We start from the raw sequence: 20,045 nt of genomic DNA, 5'->3' as shown, positions 1-20,045 counted from the left end.
TCCGCGCAAACCAGCGGAAAAAGTTCATGCAGTAAGGGCCAAGGATTATGCCTGTGGTCCTAATGGGAAATGAGACATCATTCGAGGCAATTAAACCCGCAAATAATAATTGGTCACCCTCACTGAGGAACAGCTTGTCGTTCCCTTCTAGGGTTCTTTCTTTTTTTTGTCATTAGATTAAAGGCGACCAAAAGCCATTCCTCCTGCGGAAAGCTATGATCCATGGGTAACCACCATTTATTTAGGCCCAAATAGTTACTGTGAACGGTGTGAAAACCCAGTCGCCCAAAAACAAGGGACAGCAAGAGAAGCCAGCCAGGAATTAGTAGCGTGCGTCTCATATTGCAGGGGGAAGGACTCTTTGCTCCGAATCTTTTCGCGCATTGATCAAGAGACAACATAATTCCGCCCACCAGTGGTTGAAGTTCGCAGCGAGCACGCGTGCTCCTTTTCTCCCTGTGCTTTCCTATCGTTACCGCCGGGATATGTACCACAAGCTCTTACCGGCCACCTGACAGCGCTCAAGAAAAGCACTCGAGGCCCTGTGATGGCTGTGATGGGGAAGAACTCGGTACACGTTGTTGTTTTTGTTTGTAATTTGAGGGAAAGTAAAAGGAAATTAAGTGCACTGGGAATACGTTTGAGCTCCGCAGGGAGCTCACCTGCATACAAACATGTGCGGGGGAAGAAAAACTCGGGAGCATCTTCTCTGCTTACGCTCGCCCCACGTGGCGCCCAGAGCAGAGCTCTACCAGTCGTTTAAGCGTCAAGGCCTTCCAAGGGACGGTGTGGAAGACCTATTTCCGAAGGGACGTCTGGCAGCCCAATGAAAACTCTTCGCCCATGTGATCGATTACCTGGAGATGACCGGCCTCACACAGCGACTGTAGCCCCGACATCTGTGCTGATAACGGATGTGTCCGGACTGACTTTTCCGCATCTTTTATTTTTTTCTTCACTTTCCCTCTATCTCTTTACACCCTGCTCTATCATTTTACTTTTCTCTTCTTGGAACACTTCAGCAGTCAGCCAATTTATGGTGGCCCCAGAAACGACAAAGTCCTTGCTCTTTCAAAAGTAGACTTGGCGTAAATATAATAAAGACCTAATGTAAAGCCAAACCTTTACTTTAGCCTTTACAGAAGTGAAGCAAAGGCTTCAAAAAGACGCTGTCACATTGACATTGCTTTTAACTGCGTCAGTAGTTTCATGTTGCGTCTTATATCATCACGTGGTTTTAAATTTACTTACTTGGCATTTTCGTGCACGCGAATGTCCAGTAAGTAGAAGTGTGTACGCATTCCCCTTGCTTGTACACGTCGAGTTGCATTTACATCGTAGCTGTTAGCCTCTTGTTGGTCGGAAAATTTTGTGCAATAAAAAAAACCCAAGCAGGATTCAGCAATTCTCGCCCAAGACGCCCGGTGCATGCGCCAGGCTGAGCGGGCCAGCGCCAGAGGAGCCCAGCGCAATCTTTTTTTGCATTCAGGCATGCAGCATACCGTTCAGTATTTGTTAAAAAAACGCAAAAGAAGCATCGAAACCGCCCCATAGATGATAAGGCGTCTGTAAACAAAGGGACCCCTCCCCCCTACGTGCTCCGGGTAAAGACTTGGTTTGCAGCTGCTCGCGAAAAAAGGGGTTGACGTCATTCGAGGGCGAACGCATGGCCAGGCTCTGACACCAGAGAAGCCGAGCGCAAGTGACGAGCCCGCCGAGACGACGAGGAACGTTTCATACCAAACCACATCAGCATGTGTAGTGGTTTACAAAATCTTCGCTGGACATCCACTTTCGCGAAGCGATATTTTGGCCATTCTAGAAATCTGTCCTTTCGCGCATATTTTTGGAGCAAAGCACTTTAGTTCTGATTAAAAATCCCTCTCGTCCGTTGGATATTGTATTGGCAAAAGGCAAGGGGAAACATTTTTTTTATATGAAAATGTCGCACTAGTCTGGTTGAAATGCGGTGTGTTTTGTAAGGTGGCGGAACTCAATTTATTGGCCTTTAGATGTGGAAGGAGTTTCAGAGAGGAGGCTGTGGATTTAAGTTTAAGGGAATCCGAGTGCCATGTACGTGGCCTCTGCTCTGCCGACAAATAGGAGCTGGTCCTCGAGGGAGGGGCTGTGCTGTATAAGCCTCCAAGGCCTAGGAGCATGACGGGGTGAAGGGGGATGCTGCTGTTAGTGGTGGCTTGTGGTGGTGCCTGTTGTGAAAGGAAGGGAGGTTGCGTGCCGATCTAAAGAACCGGGAGAGGGGCGGGGGAGAGGACCGTGGTGCGACTGCAAAGCCCAACTACGTGCTCCACGGCTCCGTCGCCGCCACAAAACTTGCACCGAAGCTTGGTGAACTTCGTTGGATAAAACTGGTGGAGTATGACTGGACACATGAGTGTGTGTCTGCAGTCTTCTCAGCATTGTCGGCTGTGGCTTGGTGAGGTTGGGATTGGGACGTGGTAGCCGTCGCCACCTGGATTGAAAATCATCAATGATTATGGCGACCGACAACAGGCTATCGGGTATTTATTCCACGGCTTCGTCTTGATTGGAACTGGTGTTCCATGATGAAGGCGGTGGAGGGCGAATTTGAGGGGCTCGTCACTTGCGGGACAGGTGGGGTGTAGCGCTGGCCGCCGCGTGATCTCGCTAATTGCCCCTGTTTCCTGAGTGTGCCAGAGTCCAAAGCAGGTGGAATGTAGTGCTTGTGTGGCAGTGCCTTGATGAGGGGACGCGCAGAATCTTCTGGGCTTTCTTTGAGACGACCCGGGAGGTAAAGTTTCTGCATGCCTGTGCCGAGTCAGAGACTACGTAAAGGATGGGGGACATTGCAATGGTCAATGCGATTGTCACTTTTTCGGCTTCTAGGACAGAGACCTGTGGCAGAATTGTCATAGCAGAGACGGTGTCTCCATTCCCATCGACCCCTACTGCAACAAGAGGTCTTTTGACTGTAGCTGGCGCTCCGGATTGGCGGGGCTGCAGCATCCGTGTGGAGAACCGCATGTGGCGTGATGGGCGATAGGTGATCTTCATGGTAGCAGTCTTTCCAACCTGTGGTCACGACATTGCTACGAATGCATATTGCTTGGGATTGGATTGACATGTATTGTAGAACGCTAAGTTGCCGGTAAGGAGTGCTGTACTCGGCTGTCGGGAGGCCGATGCGTGGGGAGACCCAGTCGCCCGAGTACGCGTGCTCCCATCCCAGTTCTTTCAAGCCTTCTCTATTGGCACTGTCTTTTAAAGACACCAGAAGTATGGGCGTCCAAGATAACTTCGGACTCTTCTTTCTCTTTCCACTGTTTTTATTTAAACACGGGAAGCGTGTTTTGATCTGTTCTAAGTACGCTGAAGTGGTGTTTTTCTCAGAGAATAAAATATTTACGTAACACATAAGGTTTTAAAGGCGATAAGAAACTTACAGTGAGCCTTTAAAATGCTGTGGCCGGGAAAAGCCACTGTGCTGACGTCTTAAATGATGATGATCAAAGGTGAACCAAACGACTTGAGCAGACCGGTAAAGAAAAAAGAGGTGAGGGATATAGGCAGAGGCATTGTGTGGCCCGTTATTTATGCCGTGATTCGTCGTGTTTTCGGTCATTTTAACAACGTAAATTGGCCCAAAAAGGTGGCCGTTGCATTAAACGCTTTAGTTACAGAAAACTTTGTGACCGCTTGCTTTTGACGCTGGCCCAGAAAGTTCCGCAGAGATTGCGCGCTAAGGCCTCAAATGCAAAGGCACCAAAGAGTTTTTTCCGTTTTCGTTTTTCTTTTGAAGCTGTGACCTTCCCGCTCCTCACGTTTATAATCTTCTATATCCGTCATTTTGTCTTTTATATCCCCCGTTTTATATCCACTATTTTGTCATTTTGTCATACTCGTGCTTACGTTCATGAACATCCCAGAAAAGCTCGTTCGTTTTTCGCCTTTCTTACCAAACGTGACAGGTAGAGAAATGATTACCCAGCCAGGCCTGTGAAACCACTCTCGGTCACTTCCAAAAGCGGTGATTACACCAGCATGTACTTTGCGATCTGACAATAAATTAGCGACATAGCTCTCGTCAGTTTATCACATACACAGGGAAAACTTGTAAGCCAATAAGCCTGTCATTGACAGCAGTCACTGTTGGAAAGTATAAGTGGAAAGATAACTTTGCGCACGGGCGTGTAGTCTTTCTTCTCAGATTAGGGTGACGTGCGCAGTATTTCCTGGAAGTTTCGTAATTCTCTTTTGGGAGCTTGCTCCGACTGGCTGACTGCGGAGACAGCTGAATAGTGACGGCCCCTAAGCTGTCTTCCCAGTGCCCTGTAATCTAGCAGATCAACATTGTTATGAAGGGTTATGAGTATGACAACGAACACTCTGCCTGTTACGTTTGTGGAGCAACTTCAGAACCTTTCATACATTTTTTCGGGCTTGGCTGTCGATCAGGCTCTAACCTAGTTAACGCGGAAACACAGTTACATAACTTTGGCGAGTGCGTGTTATCCGATGTAATCCCCAATTAATGCCTGCACTCTTCACAAAAAAGCTCGTAAAAGGGTAGTAACGGCTGTACTTACTAACTCCTGACGAACTTTACTAGCCCCCCAGAACGGTACGTAGGTCCTGCCGCTAAGTCTGGAACCGTTTCTAGTCTAGACCATGCACTTAGTAACTTTTGTTTGCTGCTAACATCCACAGACAGTAACAAAATTCTATGAATTATTGAAGGTAATGACTACAGCACTTTTCCCACTCCAAATTACAAATAAAAAGGTTTTGCAAATCCGCATGCTGACTTGTATATGCTCACATTTGAATGCGTATTTTTAAAATTATCCATAAAATATTTGCTTTTTGTGACAAGCCCACCAACTCTATCAAATGACTCCCCGATGCTGGCTATAAAAGCAAGAAGAGCAGGTGTAATCCTAAGGTAACTGTGGTACACTCGCTCGCCTCGTGCATTTCGTTGGTTTTTCTTGCTCAATTTATGTGTTGTCCAGGGATGAGTTGTGCGTGTTGAATTTGTCTATGCTGCGCTCCACGCTCAGCCGATCCGCATTGTCACGCGTCGCTTTTTACTATGTTATGCATGGCCAGTTACCAAAATCCACTAAGTACCCTGTTTATACTGGTACAAGTAACTAGTTAGTGTTCTGTTAGTAAGTGCCATGAACTTTTTTTCTTAAAGGAGCCATGAAGAGAAAACACAAGTTTGGTTCATTCAAAAGATTGTCTCGTTAGAATCATACTGACACCCCTTTTAACGTAAACTTCGCTCAAATAAGCTACATAATTAGGAAAAACGGGAATGGTCATGTGACCCACCAGCTCATTTCCCGCAACAGAACCTGTGATGTCACATGGGCTAAGCTCTGCGATTGGCGGAGGCTGGCAGAAGCAGACGCAAATTAGGTAGAGCTTACAAACTAGACGAACGAGCGATTTGCGCTTAAATTTAGGGCACATTCTTTACAAAGCAATAGGAATGATGGGACAAACAGTGGAAGTTACGAAACCACATGTAAACATAGAAGTACTGATGCGTTCTGCTGTTCGTACTGCGCACAGCATGCTTTGGTTTAGCTGCACAGCACTATGGGGCTTGGGGTTGTCTCAGACGACACTGGCCGATTGACGCAAGCAACGGTGTCTTACGTGACCCCATTTGTCGAGCGAGCACTGTTTCAGGGAACGAATATTTTCTCCCAGAACAAAAACAAGCCAGGTTTAAATGCGGGCAAAAACAAACCAAACGCTTGCCACGGTATGGTGGCGCCATCTAGGTTACGGAACGTAAAGAAACGCGGGAACAAACCAATACCGCTACAGGGTGGAGACAACCTTTGAACGGTCCCGTGCCGCCGCAATTGGGCCAACGGGCTCAACGCGTTATTCTTTTCGTTTCCCACGAGACCTAGCAACGCGAAACAGACAATATGATTCAAACTTCTTCAGTAAACCGCGTTGCGGCGATAATTTTAGCGCGGTTTTGACACAATGACTTGCTTCGGCGGCGAGCGAGCAACCGAACATGGCGGCGCCAGCGTTACGTGTCTCTACCCTGTACGGCGGATGCGTGAATGAGGGTACTCTAGGCTGCAGAGCGGTCGGTTCCCGTGATGTCACTTGGGACCAAGAAAACGCACGATTGAGCGGGAAAATCAAAATTTTAACCTAAATTGTTTAATTTCTCAGTGAATAAAGCACCGTTTGTATCCGGACAAGCGCTGGGGGCACTATAAAACACAAAATCTTTGGAATAAAACCAACTTGCATTTTCTCTTCATGGCTCCTTTAAGAGTGTGGCTCCGAAAAGCCTTCTTGTATACCATCATATTTGTTCACCTAAGTCGTTGTTTTAGGCGGGCATTGCACTATATATTTAGGCCCCGGCGTACAAACTAAGCGTCGCTAAAACTTGTACTCACCTTAGGAGGAACCACTTGAGAATGTAGAATGTGAGTCATTTGGAGCTTTTTCCAACAGCTATCCTATCTTTAGCGAAAATGGGCTGCGGTTTAGCTCCGCTAACACTGGACATGCAAAGCGAAAACTTGGTTTATCCTGGTCGCGTGTTGGGTTCACTTCGTTATCGTATGGTTTAGCTGTAGTTATTATACTCCGGTATGCACTCATCCTTAAGCCAGGTATGACAGCTGTACGTAGGTTTGCGGTTAGACATTACTGTGATTAGACTTGGGTTACCACACCTCGTTAGCACACGTGAATAGACACAGACATTATCTGTCGTTGTCGATAGCAAATAATATTTTACACCTATTGCAGAAAACTGCCGCCTGCAGTAGATGCTGTTGCCCGCGCCACCTCCTCCTGGCGGCATATGAGAAATCACGCGGCAACAGCAACGAAAGGTTCCACTAGCTAGGTCCCACGTTCTGCTTGTAACGCACGTGGAGCACGGCAACGCGGCTCTATAATTCTTGAAGTTGGCTGCCTTGATTCACGCGTGTCTGCGCCGTACTGCAGCGCTGGCATCGAGGAACCCAGCCTGTAGCAGTGAAACGCGGTAAATTCAAATCGCCTTGAGCAAACCTTTAGTGTGTTTACGTTCGGATGAGCGTGACTGTACAGGAATAGCATGAGAGGTGAGCGGTAAAGCAAAGGGGGGCATTTCCTTGCCAAATGTCTACAAAGACTATCGTTTTTGACGACGTTTGCAACGAAAGGAGGAGATACGCGGCCAATTTTTTTTTCTTCTTTCCGCTTCCCTCCCGCGTGACTGGGGGCGCGCATGAGCGAAAACGATTACCGCAGCTACTGCTTCTGCACGGCGAGGCGAGGAGGCCGCCGCGCGAGTCATGTAGTGGTAGATTTCTCGTGTATGCTCCCTCGGATATTACGGTGATGCAAAAGGACGCCAAGAACACCGAAATGAATCGTAACGCGAAGTCTCTTTGAGTACTGTTAGCAAAACGTGAGAACCTAGTTCATATGCCGTAAAGCTGTGCTGAAGGATAGACAGGACTTGTGTCGTACATGTGCTACGCTTGATGACAGACACCCTTGTCTGGGTTGTGTTGGGCCGGGCGTTTTGTGCCCCACGTTGCGTTCACGCACGTAACGCGAATAAAGTGTTGAAGTGCTATTCGAGCTGGCGTCGTTACTGCCCAAGCGGCGCACCCCGGGCAGCTTAGCTGCGCTGGCTGCGCGCTGGTCGCAGCGGAGCTGGCCCGGTAGGGGCAGCGGAACGGCGGTTGCCGAGTTTTAAAAGGCCCGTTCACACTTGCGACAAGAGCGACGTCGCGCAGCGACGCGACTGGAGCGACCGCCACTCTCGGTGTTCACACTTGCCAGCGACACGGGCGACGACGACGACCGTATTTTTGCTTTTCTTGTTATTGTTTCTCGCTTAGAACGAGACTTCACGGGAGTTTCGGTTTCAAGATCTCGTAGTATCGCGAATTTCGCGAGAGTTCGCAGGTGTGTTGGCGCCAAAGCGGCGTTGGTTGGCGCGCTTCTTGCGTTTTGGTCGTCGTCTGCTAGCCCAGCGGAACGCTGTTTCTGTCTCTTCTGGCCCATCATTTTGCAAGTATGGATTTGGTGGAAGAAGAGCAGATCACGCTGATCTTACTTTCCACCTCCATGATGGAGCTACATGAAGTTATGCAGGAACCGCCGAAAAAAAAACGACGCTGGGTGCGTCCCTGCCTCCAAGAGCGCGATAGGTTGGGCCAAGGGAACAACCTTTTGCCACTCCTTCGTTCCCGTGACGTAGAGTGGTATAGAGAGCAGGGTGTCGAACCGGAACCGGAACCGAACCGAAAACCGGAACGGAACCCGAATTTTTGCCCGGAACCGGAGCTGAACCGGAACAGTATTCTTTCCGCCATTTTGGAACTGAACCCGAACCGGAACGAATCGAAGGAACCGTTCCGAACCGGTTCCGGGGCCTCAAAAATATGATTTCTTGTTTTCCATTTCGGTCCCTACCTTTGCCACTCACCAGACAGAACCATGAAATATTTTGCGTAGTCTGCAGTTCCCAAGACCCATCATGTTCTCTTCTAATTATTGCCCTCAATTTAATGTAAAGTTGTCCGTATATACTACCATTTTGCGTTGGGTACTGCCCATCTCTCCCAATTCTATTTTACATTTAGCATAACCTAAGTTAGAACGCATATTACGAGGCAACATATCATGGAATATTCTTCATGGTTTCTATCTGCATGGTATTTAAAATCGTGTAAAGTTTTTAATGTGTTGTTAATTCGCATGCATCCCTGTCCGCTTGTGAAAGCCTTCAGGGACACCATCAACAATAAATCCATATATTCCACCTATTTTAGTTTGAATGAGCAGTTATATACAAACAGCACTGAGACACAAACACTCGTAGTTCTCAAAATTAACTTCACTTCTGCTTGTATACAGTGCCGTTGTGTCATTTGGTTACTGCTCTAAGAGAGCATGAGATATAAAAAAGGGGGATTCTAATTTCCACTTTTAAACTATATTTAATAGGATTTTCATGTGATCTTGAATCTGCTCAGCCTTAAACTTTACAGGCGGATGGATTTAAGTCGATTAATGCGGGTTAGCAGGTAGACTGGGGTGGATTAGTTAGGTGAGTGAATGAGCTAATGTGGATTAGTTGGACTGGTGTGTTGATTAATTTGGATTCAAGAATCTAGCGAGTCAGTTAAGGCAGATTAGACGGTGGGACCACACATGATATCTTTGGGGTCTTTGGCATTTGGAAATTTTGCAGCATTCTCCTTCTCGACCAATCAGGAAATTTTGTCAAGCACAAAGTAGCCGCAAAGTTATGTGACGACCACCTGAACGGTATAAAAATTCTTTCTTTATGCCCGTGTTGCGCTCTTATGTTGTTTCTATATTAAAATTACCATATCGTACTAAAGTTAATAACTAATTGCCTAATGCGTATTTTATATTCATCAAAGGGTTTTCAAAACGTGTATATATATGAGGTGCGACAGTTGGAAAGAAACTAAACTGAAAGAAAAAAAAGGAGGAACGATCAACTGGTTTGATGCAAGAGACGTCCGATAGCATTCTTCAATACCTTCTCTTTCTTTGTGCTACCGTTCTGCAGCCTCCCACAGGTGTACCATCTCAACCCCCGAACACAGCCCCCTTCGAGCTAAGGAAGCGGTGCCAAAACTCTTATAACAGAGTCTTAGTAGGCGTGGACCAACTTTGCCAGAGATCGATTGCATGTTACAATACTTCCAATGATCAATCGGAGACCACCAACGAGAGTCACGATTGTATGGGCACCAGCTCATACTGGCATATCCGGCAAACAAGATCACCAACCTCGGGGCTCGAGATTTGACCCGCTTAGCCAGCTGATGAAGCCGGGCCCGAGTGCATGCATCCTGCTGTCACAGACCAGGAAGTTACTCAGAACTATAGCCTCTTCCGTAGAACGTACTCTTCCCAGCACAAATCGCTACCGATTAACCAGGAAAGATTACTCCGCGCCCTGCGGGCATACTCCTTCCCACACACCACTAGACTCCACCTCTTTGACGGGACACAGCTCTCTCAATTTTGTCGCTTGTGTGGAGAGCCTGGGAACCTCATACACATAGTAGGCGGCTGCGACAAGTGTACCGTAGATCCACCCAACCTCCACGTTTTCATAGAGATTTGGGAGACAGATATGACCAGTTCCGGCCTTCAAGATGTTGCTCTTGATGGAAACGGCTGTCGATTCGGCCCCCTCGAATGAGGACGCCTCTCTGAACCTTTGCCTCAATTTAATTAAACTTCATTTTTTTCTCTCTCTCTCTACAAGTGATCATTACTGCTGCTTGTGACTTCACTTGGTTATTATCTCTCCTAGAGCCCAATCGCTGTCTCCGGTCACTATTAGAAAGTTCATATCTCCGGTGGTTCCCTACCCAATGCCGTCCTATACACGCCGTCCAATTAGCCTTTATAGCCGTTCTTTCTTTCCAACAGCTCTGTTAGCAGATAAAAGATAAGCAGAAATAAATTGCTCTAAATGCCAGGTGCCATGCTTGGCAGTCAGAAATTAACGCCGACGCCGTACTGTTTTCTACTTCTAGCACTGCTAATCCTTTCGTGTTAAAGCTAAAGCGCCGTTGAAACTTGGGGTAGATGAAAAGCGTAGCAGACCAACCGATTTATTTACAACACATATTTTTTTGCCTCATTGTGCGAAAATAGGGGTGCGTGCGTGTGTGCGTGCGTGCGTAACATTTGATCGGTCTAAAAAAAGATGGCGGGTGCGTACCATCTCCTGCCCGCCAAAGAGACCACCCGCTTGCCAGTAAACTACTTGCCCGCCTGCCTGCCTGCCTGCCAGGCAGAAAATTCTGGTGAGGATGCATGATTTGCGGACGAGGGGCGGCCCGTCACGAGCTGCCGGGGGGAGGGGAGGGGAGACGCAAAGTGCCCCACCACGGCGACACTCCAGGGTACCAAAAACGATTGTGGACGGGCGGGTCGTCTGCTTAATAGGTCGAGGCAAGAGGCTGCCTGCAGGTAGGCTGCTCATTGCCAGAAGATTCTGGTTAGGATGCACTGATGGGGGAGGCGCTGGAGGCACAGGAGCGCTGCCCGCCGGCCAGGAGTGTACATGTTCGCCTTCGAGAAGACTGTGGCGAGGACGCATTATTTGGAGACGATGTGCGGCCAGTCACCGGTCGGCGAAGGGAGTGGATCACAGGGCGGCACAGCGTTGGCTATGAAGAGCCATGCGTTAGAGCGCAGCTCTTAAGCGCCCGCTCCTCTGGTTTTGCGTAGTTTCTCAGCGTCGGCCTCGTTGAAACCGCGAGAACGAAGACCCCACCGAAGATAGAGCGAGCAGAAAAGGGGAGGACGAAAGTATTGCGAAAGTGGGAGGGGAGGGCGAAATTTCCAGACCGCGCGAGACATGCTCCACGGCAGCAACGCCTTACGAGATAACGACAGAGTATACCGCATGCCGTCGTGCATTTGTTGTGGACGCGATCACTTCCTAAGACACAGCAGCTATGCGCCGTCGCCGAGAAGAATACAGTTCGCGCTGCGCTCATATTTCGCATTAGTGACTACCGTAATCGTCTGCCATATTTCTTGTTTCCTCAAGAAAACAACTGTGGTGTATAAAATTGCCGTGGTATAAGCCAAGTATAAAATAAAATTAAATCATGAAAATGAACGAACTTAAATTAACAAAGGTAAACTTGCGGCCATAAAGAGCAATGCTTTCACATTCATACTAATAGTGCCCTTAAGTGTCCCAACGAACCTTTTGTTTAGCTTCAGTTATTGTTGTAATCGTTCACCTATCTGTAACGATTTGGCCCGCATTCGGGAACGTGGGAGGGTCGTAGTACCCTCCACCCGAGGGACGACCCGCAGCGTGCTGGTGGTGACGGCGACTGACCGCGAGCAGCTCTGCTCGTCGGTGTTTATTCGCCAGCCGTGCACAATGTTTCTTTCACACCGAGCCTGGCAGGGCTACCGAACTTAGCGGCCAACGAAAATTGGGGAGGAGGCGGGGGCGCCACATACTCGTCAAACTACCATAGAAAACGTTTTGCAGTAGCTTGTACAGTTAAAGGAGCTATTGAAGGCTTTAGATAAACTTGCCGCGGTGGCTCAGTGGATAAGGCGTTGAGCTGCTGAGCACACAGACGCGGGTTAGATTCCCAGCCGCGGCGGCCGCTTTTCTGGTGGACGCGAAAAGCGAAAACGTCCGTGTGTACGAGATTTCGGCGGACGTTAAAGATAACCAGGTGGCCAAAATTAATCCGGAGCCCTCCACTACGGCCCGCCTCATCGTCTGCGTTGCGTCGGCGCGTTCATCCCTACAATAAATAAATAAATAAATAAATAAATAAATAAATAAATAAATAAATAAATAAATAAATAAATAAATAAACACTTTCGATAAACGCTTTCACCTTTCTGCGCATCTGGAAGCACTGCGAGAACCATAGCAATTGCCAGCACAGAGCAACAGTGCGTGATTTTCTAGTTGCTGCGGATGCAGCTTCCGTTTCTGCTTCGCTTTTGTGGCTTTCTTTTTAAAGTGGCTATGAAATGCGTTCTATTCTGCAACTTAAGGAAAGCCGGCAAATAGCCGCTACACCGCTGTAATGATGTCATTCAGCGGTCGAAGAACGCAAAGACCGAGAAGGAGAGAAAAATATTTTAAGCAAATTTTTAAGTTATCTGATGAGGAGAGAGCAGTAATTTTTGGGTGAGGCACTTTGCGACCCCTAATCTAAGTACAGGATGTGTAGGTTGACTACTTTCTGCAAGCATTTAGAAAAAAGTTGAAAAAAGTGTCGCAGGGTCGCTTTAGTTTGGCCAAGGCAAACTATTTGCACAAAGAAACCTTCATTATGACTTGGTTTTATGCCGCCTTGATAAGGAAACGAAAAACGAGCACAAAAAATTAACAGAAAAAAACACGCCTGCTGTTTTTATTCGAACCCGTTTGAACCCGTTTGAACCGGTTCGAACCGGTTTGAACCGGAACGGAATGGTGCTCTGGAACTGAACCCGAACCGAACCCGAAAGGCTTGAACCCGAACCCGAACCGAACCCGAAAAAAGTCCGGTTCGACACCCTGATAGAGAGTAAGTTCTTATCAGAGATTTCGTTTTCTGGTTATTACTTGCTATGTGACAAACTTAAAAGTCTCCTGGTACAGAGAGTAAGTTCTTATCAGAGATTTCGTTTTCTGGTTATTACTTGCTATGTGACAAACTTAAAAGACTCCTCTATGGTTTCATGCCCTCTTTCCAGCTACTTGCGGATGGCCCCGCAAACGTTTGACTCGCTGCTCAAGCTTGTGAGCCCCCGCATTACAAAGCGGGACACGCGGTTTCGAAAAGCGATAGCCGCAGTGCACCGCTTGGCGCAAACCATCAGGTAACGTCCATGGTCTGACGAAATTTGTAAAATTTATAGAACTGCACAGGTGCGACTTTTCACAATGGGAGCGACAGGCCGGTCATTCCCATATTATGGGGAACGAAGGTAGCGCGCACAGGTGCGAGCGAATGTTTCTTGCGCTCACCTGCACTCAGTACCGGGAAGCCATAACATGGCACTGACCGGCCCACCTGTCCACGCTGTTTATTGTGGTAAGGTGTGCTACATTGTATGCTAAATATTACGTTAATAAATACAAAATTGCATTACCCTTGCTACACATGTAGCACCTCTTGGTGCAGGAGTAGGAATTGTGATATACCCACCGCGGTGGCGCAGTGGCTAAGGCGTTTTGCTGCTGTGCCGAAGGTCACGGGTTCGATCCCGGCCGGGAGGCGAAAGACAAAAACGGCCGTGTGTCGAGATTTTGGCGCACGCTAAAGATCCCCAGGTGGTCGAAATTAATTCGGAGCCCTCCGCTACGGCCCGCCTCATAAACAGCGTAGTTTCGGCGCGTTGAGCCCCATAATCAAGGAATTGTGATATGTACATGTGTGCGTGTGTGTGCTGCACACGCAGACGCACATAATTATACAAGCACTGTTACCGCCGAGAAAAGGACAGCGACATGTATGCTATGCTTTTATGGTGACAAGCTGTTTATATTACTACAAAAGCTACCCTGAGATGTAATGCTTTGCATTGAATTCTTTTCTGCACATATTTTTAGCTGCAGGACAGACGCTGCGGTCGTCTTCGTTCAATTTCTTGACCGGCCGATCGACCTCCTGCCAGCTAATTTCAGAGGTATGCCAGGCCATCTGGGATATCGTTGGTCCCCTGTATGTTGTGCTGCCTTCATCACCGGCTGAGTGGGAAAAGGTACGTTAGTAGCCGTACTTGCGTTATGCACAACCACACCTTGTGATGCATTTTTGTAAATTTTCTACATAGTATATGTGAAATAACTGCACAATGTGCATAATTGTTTTCTTCAGGTTGGTGAAGATTTCGAGGAGTTCTGGGATATGCCCCATTGCCTAGGGGCAATGGATGGCAAGCACATTAACATTGAGTGCACGGACAACTCGGGCAGCTTGGACCACAACTACAAGAAAGTTTTTAGCAAGTCCATGCTGGCTATTAGCGACGCACATTACAGGTACCGGTTTCTCAGTAGTGCTGCTATTACAGTGCCTTGCGTGCACAGTTTGGTGGGGGGAAGAATATAGAAGTAAAAACATGCCCGTAAAAAGTAGAGAGTGTTGCAAATACCCAGCTATTTCACACCTTACTGTTATCTAACTCATTCAGTTTTTTGTTGGTTACCAGCTGCTACTTCCAGCAAAGCAATAATAAAAACATACCTCTAACTTATACTGGCAGAAAGCCTACCTGAAAGCAAGTCAATCATGCCATGTATGAGCTGATGTGTGCAATTTTCAAGCCCAAAATTGGCAAAAAAAGAAGTGGGCCTGCATGAATAGTCTCTTAACTCAACAGTGATCGCACTTATCTACCACCTAAATAAAGCAGAGGTGGGTAGTAAATAAATAAAAAAGCAGGTATATAAACCACAACCAGAGATCGTAAACAGTCGAGAGAAGCGAGTCCTCATGTTGGACAGATAATTTTTACCATTCATATGTCTATTTTCATGCACCAGGTTCCTATTCGTGGAGTTCGGGCACCACGGCAGTGAGTCGGACGGCGGTATTTTTGGCCGCAGTGAGTTCCATATAGCTCTGGAAAGAGGAGAGCAAGGACTCTCAGCTGACATACCGCTCTGTGGCATTGGCAACACGCCGTATTTCTTTCTGGGAGATGAGGCCTTCCCCCTCAAAACGGACCTGATGAGGCCGTACTCAAGGAAGAGTAAGTTGTCACGTCTGTTCTGGTATAGTAGAATGCTTCAACGTTGCTCTGCAAGGAGACTATGTAAACGTGTACAAGTATCTAATGAAATATGGCTATAAAGCGTGCGGTCAGCGTGGTGAAACCATAAGGACAATTAAATGTAATGTATGCTACAATACACAAGTATGTAGAAGACCTCACAATTGTTGCATGCGCTGCTTTCCTGATTACAGGTTTGCTGCCATGTGTGCAGCTAATCTACACCTAATTTGCTGTCGGACGGGAATTTACTGTGTCCAGGATAGTGGCTGCTAGAAGAAGCATGCAGTGCACTCCGAATATCAGCCTGGTACCACCCACCTCCGCCTCATTGTTTTGTAAAATTCTGCCCTTGTTGTTTTCTAGGCCTGCACTCAGTCGCTAGTGATGTTGACAGCAGCCAACAGATCACAGATGTCGAAAAGAAGAGAATTTTCAATTGTAGGCTGAGTGGGCACGCCGGATCGTTGAAAACACATTCGGAATTTTGTCGCAAAGGTGGCGCATTCTTCGACGGCCGTTCAAAGCCAAGGAAAAAAGCATCACGAAAATCACAGGAGCCTGCGTCACACTCCACAACTTCCTGATGTCGGAGCCTGCTGCCTTTCGCCCGGTATACTGCCAACCAGGCTTGACTGACCATGAGGACTGGCAGGGACGACTACTTGAAGGCAGTTGGCGCAATGAGGACAATGATAATGGTGGCTTGCAGGATCCCCCGACCACCTCCCACCGCTCTACAAGGTATGATCTTCAAGTACAGTTTTGTTGCGACGAATGCTAATAGTGCCGCTGTGAAAAGTTTGGTTTGTGCTGAACGAGGGAATCGTAAAATTACAATTACGATCTTTCTTTTTATGTTTCATTTGATCCAGGGCTGCTTACAACATGAGGGACAAGCTGTGCAAGTATTTGGTCAGTGAAGGGCAAGTTCCTTGGCAAGAGGCCATGATAAGAAGCAGCAAGGCATAAAGAGGCAAGTTGTTTTTAATGGAAGTTTATTTGAAAAATTGAACATAAACATTGCACGCATGGTAATGGTACAAAATGGTTTGTGACAGGAACGTAAAAAATGCAAAGTAGAAAAATTAGTGGCAATATAAGCATGAAGACATTAAGTTAAAGTACAAGAAACTAACGAAAGCAAAAGAAAGAGTGTGCAAGAAAAATAATGGAATACCAGAAAAAGAAATAGTAATACGAGACTGATTTCTTTTAGCATTGTAGTTCCCATGCCTCCTTCTGTGAGAGCCTCCATGACTTTGTTATGTACTAGACCTTGAATTTGAAAAATTACTTCCTGTCTTTTATTTGGTGGCAAAGTCCGGATTTGTTCCGCAAGCGCCATGCACGAGTAGTATACATGGTCATTCCGCTGCAGCGTTTTGTTGCGGAGGGTGTGGAGGTGGATCAGGCAGGCAGCTGCCACTGTTGAAGGCAGTGCCTTCTATGCTGTGTCTGGGCAACTGAAGCATTGAAATATATGTTACTGGTAATAGTTTCCATATGAATAATTGTTATCTTCCCTCTGTACCTTCTTGGACAGCCTTGGGACCTTTCTTGGCCTGGCAACCTTTGTGTAAAATAAGCTCTAATAAATAATTGTGCCAACAATTCGAGCTGTGCATAAACAAAAAGCAAATGTATTCCACGTTTTAACGTGGACTGTGTAATAAATACTCCACAAAACTACTATCCATATTGTTACAAAATAAGCTTACCTTTCAGCAGCAGGGGATGGGCGTAGCTGTAGCCCGGTGCTCATTTGCACTGGCCCTGGACTTTCATAGCTGAATAAAAAGAGACATTTGTTTCCTGTCATTTGTCCACTGGAGGTACAACTTGTTAGTGGTAATTTCTAGCGACTGTAGTTACCCATCCACTTCTCCTTCTGGGCTCCCACATTGCAGGAGGCCACTCCGCGTGCCCTCAATGTCCTCCATGAAGCCGTCGCTGTCATTTTCTGACACAACTACTTCCAAAGCAGCGAGCACTCCTTCTTCCATTTCAGCTGGTTGTCTGCAGTGGTACACAAAGTAAAGTAATCAATCCAGTTGGCTGACTAGCACATGTGCCGACAGTGCTTGGGATGCACAGGTGGGGACACAATATTCCGGTCATATTTTATAGTGTTTTTTCTTCTCATGACCTTTTTGGGTTGCCCAGTGTGCTTTGTGCAATACTGCATACTCTAAATGATCTTGTGGGTGCTTCGATAGTCGTGTACAAACACTAAATGGTTGCACGCTACCTGAGGAATTGCTGAACATGTGCAATCTGTAGGAGATATGAATTTCTATGGTCAATGCTTTTGGGGGGGGGGGGGGGTTCTGTTGCCTTTGTCGTGCTCAAGATGTACACAGTTATTGTGTGCTTGTTGTCATATTTTATACACTCTGTGTTTCTTCTCATGACCTTTTTGGGTTGCCCACTGTGCTTTGTGCAATACCGCATACTCTGAATGACCTTGTGGGTGCTTCGATAGTCGTGTACAAACACTAAATGGTTGTACGGTACCTGAGGAATTGCTGAACATGTGCAATCTGTAGGAGATATGAATTTCTATGGTCAATGCTTTTCTTTTTTTTTGGGGGGGAGGTCTTTTTTTTTGCCCTGTTGCCTTCATTGCGCTCACCATGTACACATTTATTGTGTGCTATCTGTGTTGTGATATTTTATAGAGTCTCTTTTTCTTCTCATGATCTTTTTCGGTTTAACTCACCATGTTAGTGCTTTGATATTCGTGTAAAAACACTAATATGGTGAATGTTATCTGAAATAAAATATCGTGCCCCGCCATGGCCACATGTTCATCAAAAACCTGCTACAATTTCCTGTGTTATAATTTACACAACCGTAACAAAACAAGGAATGCGTAGCACACCACTGCAGCACTCCTCATAACCCAGGTGTTGCTTTGGAGCAAACAACCTTCCTTTGATCTTTAAATGTGCGTACATCTTGTTACTTACCGCTGAGAGTTGGTGAATGTGATATTGGAGCATACACTGAAAAATAAGTTTTGAAGTTTCTGTTAAAAAGTTGCAGGGTAACTGTTTTTCTATAGCAGCATGCACGCAACAGAAAAGAATGCAATTAATTATGTTTTGGAAAACAACATTTTGATGCATGCTCGGTGCACGTGAAATGCATGGAGTATCATTTACCACTCTTGCTTTGTTTTCCACTCTAATAAACATCCATACCTCCTCCTTAAATACTTTGCTGCCGCAGAGATAATTTATTGGGCACTAGTTTTTTAAATTTTGGACACACTCCTCTGATAAGCAAATGTAGTTTCAACAGCAGCTGAAAAAAAATTTAATCAGAAGCTTACACTGGCTCTTCGGAAGACGGCTCCATAATTTGAGTCATCTGCGTGAAATACTTCCACTTGACGTCCTTGATGTCCTTTGCGCCGTTTCCACTCTTCATGCCTTTTATCAGTTGCATTTTTATTCTGCCGTACGTGTCCTTCAAATATTTAAACTTCTTTTGCACCGCTGCTCCTGCGGGAAAATGTGCTAAAATAAATTGCTTCCCCAGTGCAGACATGCAGGAAGCCATGACGAATTCACAACCTATATGGTGGTATACTTTGTACATATTTGTTCTTACTTGACCAGTCCTGAATTTCAGTTCCGCGCGGCACTTCTTTAGCAGTACAATTGTTTTGCGTGTACAGACGCTAAGCTTAGCACGTGCACACAATTTTTCATTAAACACTAGTAAACAATTTTCCATGGCAGCTTGGCCTCGCGGATCTAGTACTAGAATTTCGAAACAAGATGTCTGCAATATTATTTCTGTGCGCGGAACTCACTATACCCTGCTGGCGCAAAGCTACCCCCACAGAATAGCTGCCGGGCGCTTAAAAAATGCAAACACGTGTACGTACCACTCAGTCTGCCGAGATCTTTTCCGATCTTGTCAAACAGTCGGTCTTTGTAATGGGTATTTTTATACTGTAGGTGCCCTTTATCGAACAGAATTGGGTGCTCTTTGATCATATCGATCATCATTTCAGTCGAAAACGACATCTCGCCTTCGGGCAGAACTGCAACGCGCGGTGGCATAGTGCGGTGTTCCGATGTATGCGATGTCGATTTGCGCGCCGTTTTTTTTTTCTTCCTCCTCACGCCGTTCGCGGAGGAGGGAGAGGGCTGCTTTGGCAGGATATGACGTCAGGAAATGTTGCCTTCTTCCATCGCAGCAGCGACGGTGGCGACAAAATGTGGTCGAGACCGATCGCTCTCGTCACCGCGACAAGCGCGATGCCGAGCGACTGGAGCGACAGAAATCACGTCGCTCTTGTCGCTTTTGTCGCTCCTGTCGCAAGTGTGAATGGACCTTAAGAATGGGGGGGGGGCGAGGTGGTTGCGGAATCACCTGTCCCCCACGCAAGCTGCGCCCCCTCGCATTGTTGCCATGACAATAAAAACGCCTTCAGGCGGCGTTGCTATGGCAATAATAACGCAATTATGTTTGCCCAGGCTCACCAGGGCAGAATATGGCTTTAGTACCACAATTAACCCGGACGCTGGGTTGAAGGCTAAGAGACCGCCTCCTGGTCGAGCTCCTCTTAGCAAGGCCACAGAACAGGGAGGATTTTAGAGAAGCAAAGGTCTAGTTTTGCCCTTACTGCCAGAAAAAGCGTTGTGGCGGCGTCGTCAACTACCGAGGACGCCCGCTTGATGGCGCTGTAAACAAGGCTTTGTAAACATGGCGGATGCTTTTTGCACAGGCCGCTTGAGCTCCTAAATAACATGGAT

The 20,045-nt window shown here is 46.9% G+C and overlaps 1 long non-coding RNA gene across 1 annotated transcript; it reads right to left on the bottom strand.

Annotated features, from left to right (window-relative positions):
• Positions 1-16,999: 16,999 nt before the first annotated feature.
• LOC144163034 (uncharacterized) lies at positions 17,000-19,467 on the bottom strand. The gene is made up of 3 exons (XR_013320819.1): positions 18,611-19,467; positions 18,246-18,281; positions 17,000-17,292 (listed from the first exon to the last, which is right to left on the bottom strand). It is a non-coding gene; the product is annotated as an uncharacterized LOC144163034 (long non-coding RNA).
• Between the last annotated feature and the right edge of the window lie 578 nt (positions 19,468-20,045).

This window comes from Haemaphysalis longicornis, unplaced genomic scaffold, assembly GCF_048455015.1.
Source record: "Haemaphysalis longicornis isolate Haplotype H1 unplaced genomic scaffold, Haemaphysalis longicornis Haplotype H1 scaffold_12, whole genome shotgun sequence".
NCBI classification, from domain to species: Eukaryota; Metazoa; Arthropoda; class Arachnida; order Ixodida; family Ixodidae; genus Haemaphysalis; species Haemaphysalis longicornis.
Note: the sequence above shows the minus strand (reverse complement) of the source record. Positions and strands in the feature narration are given on the sequence as shown.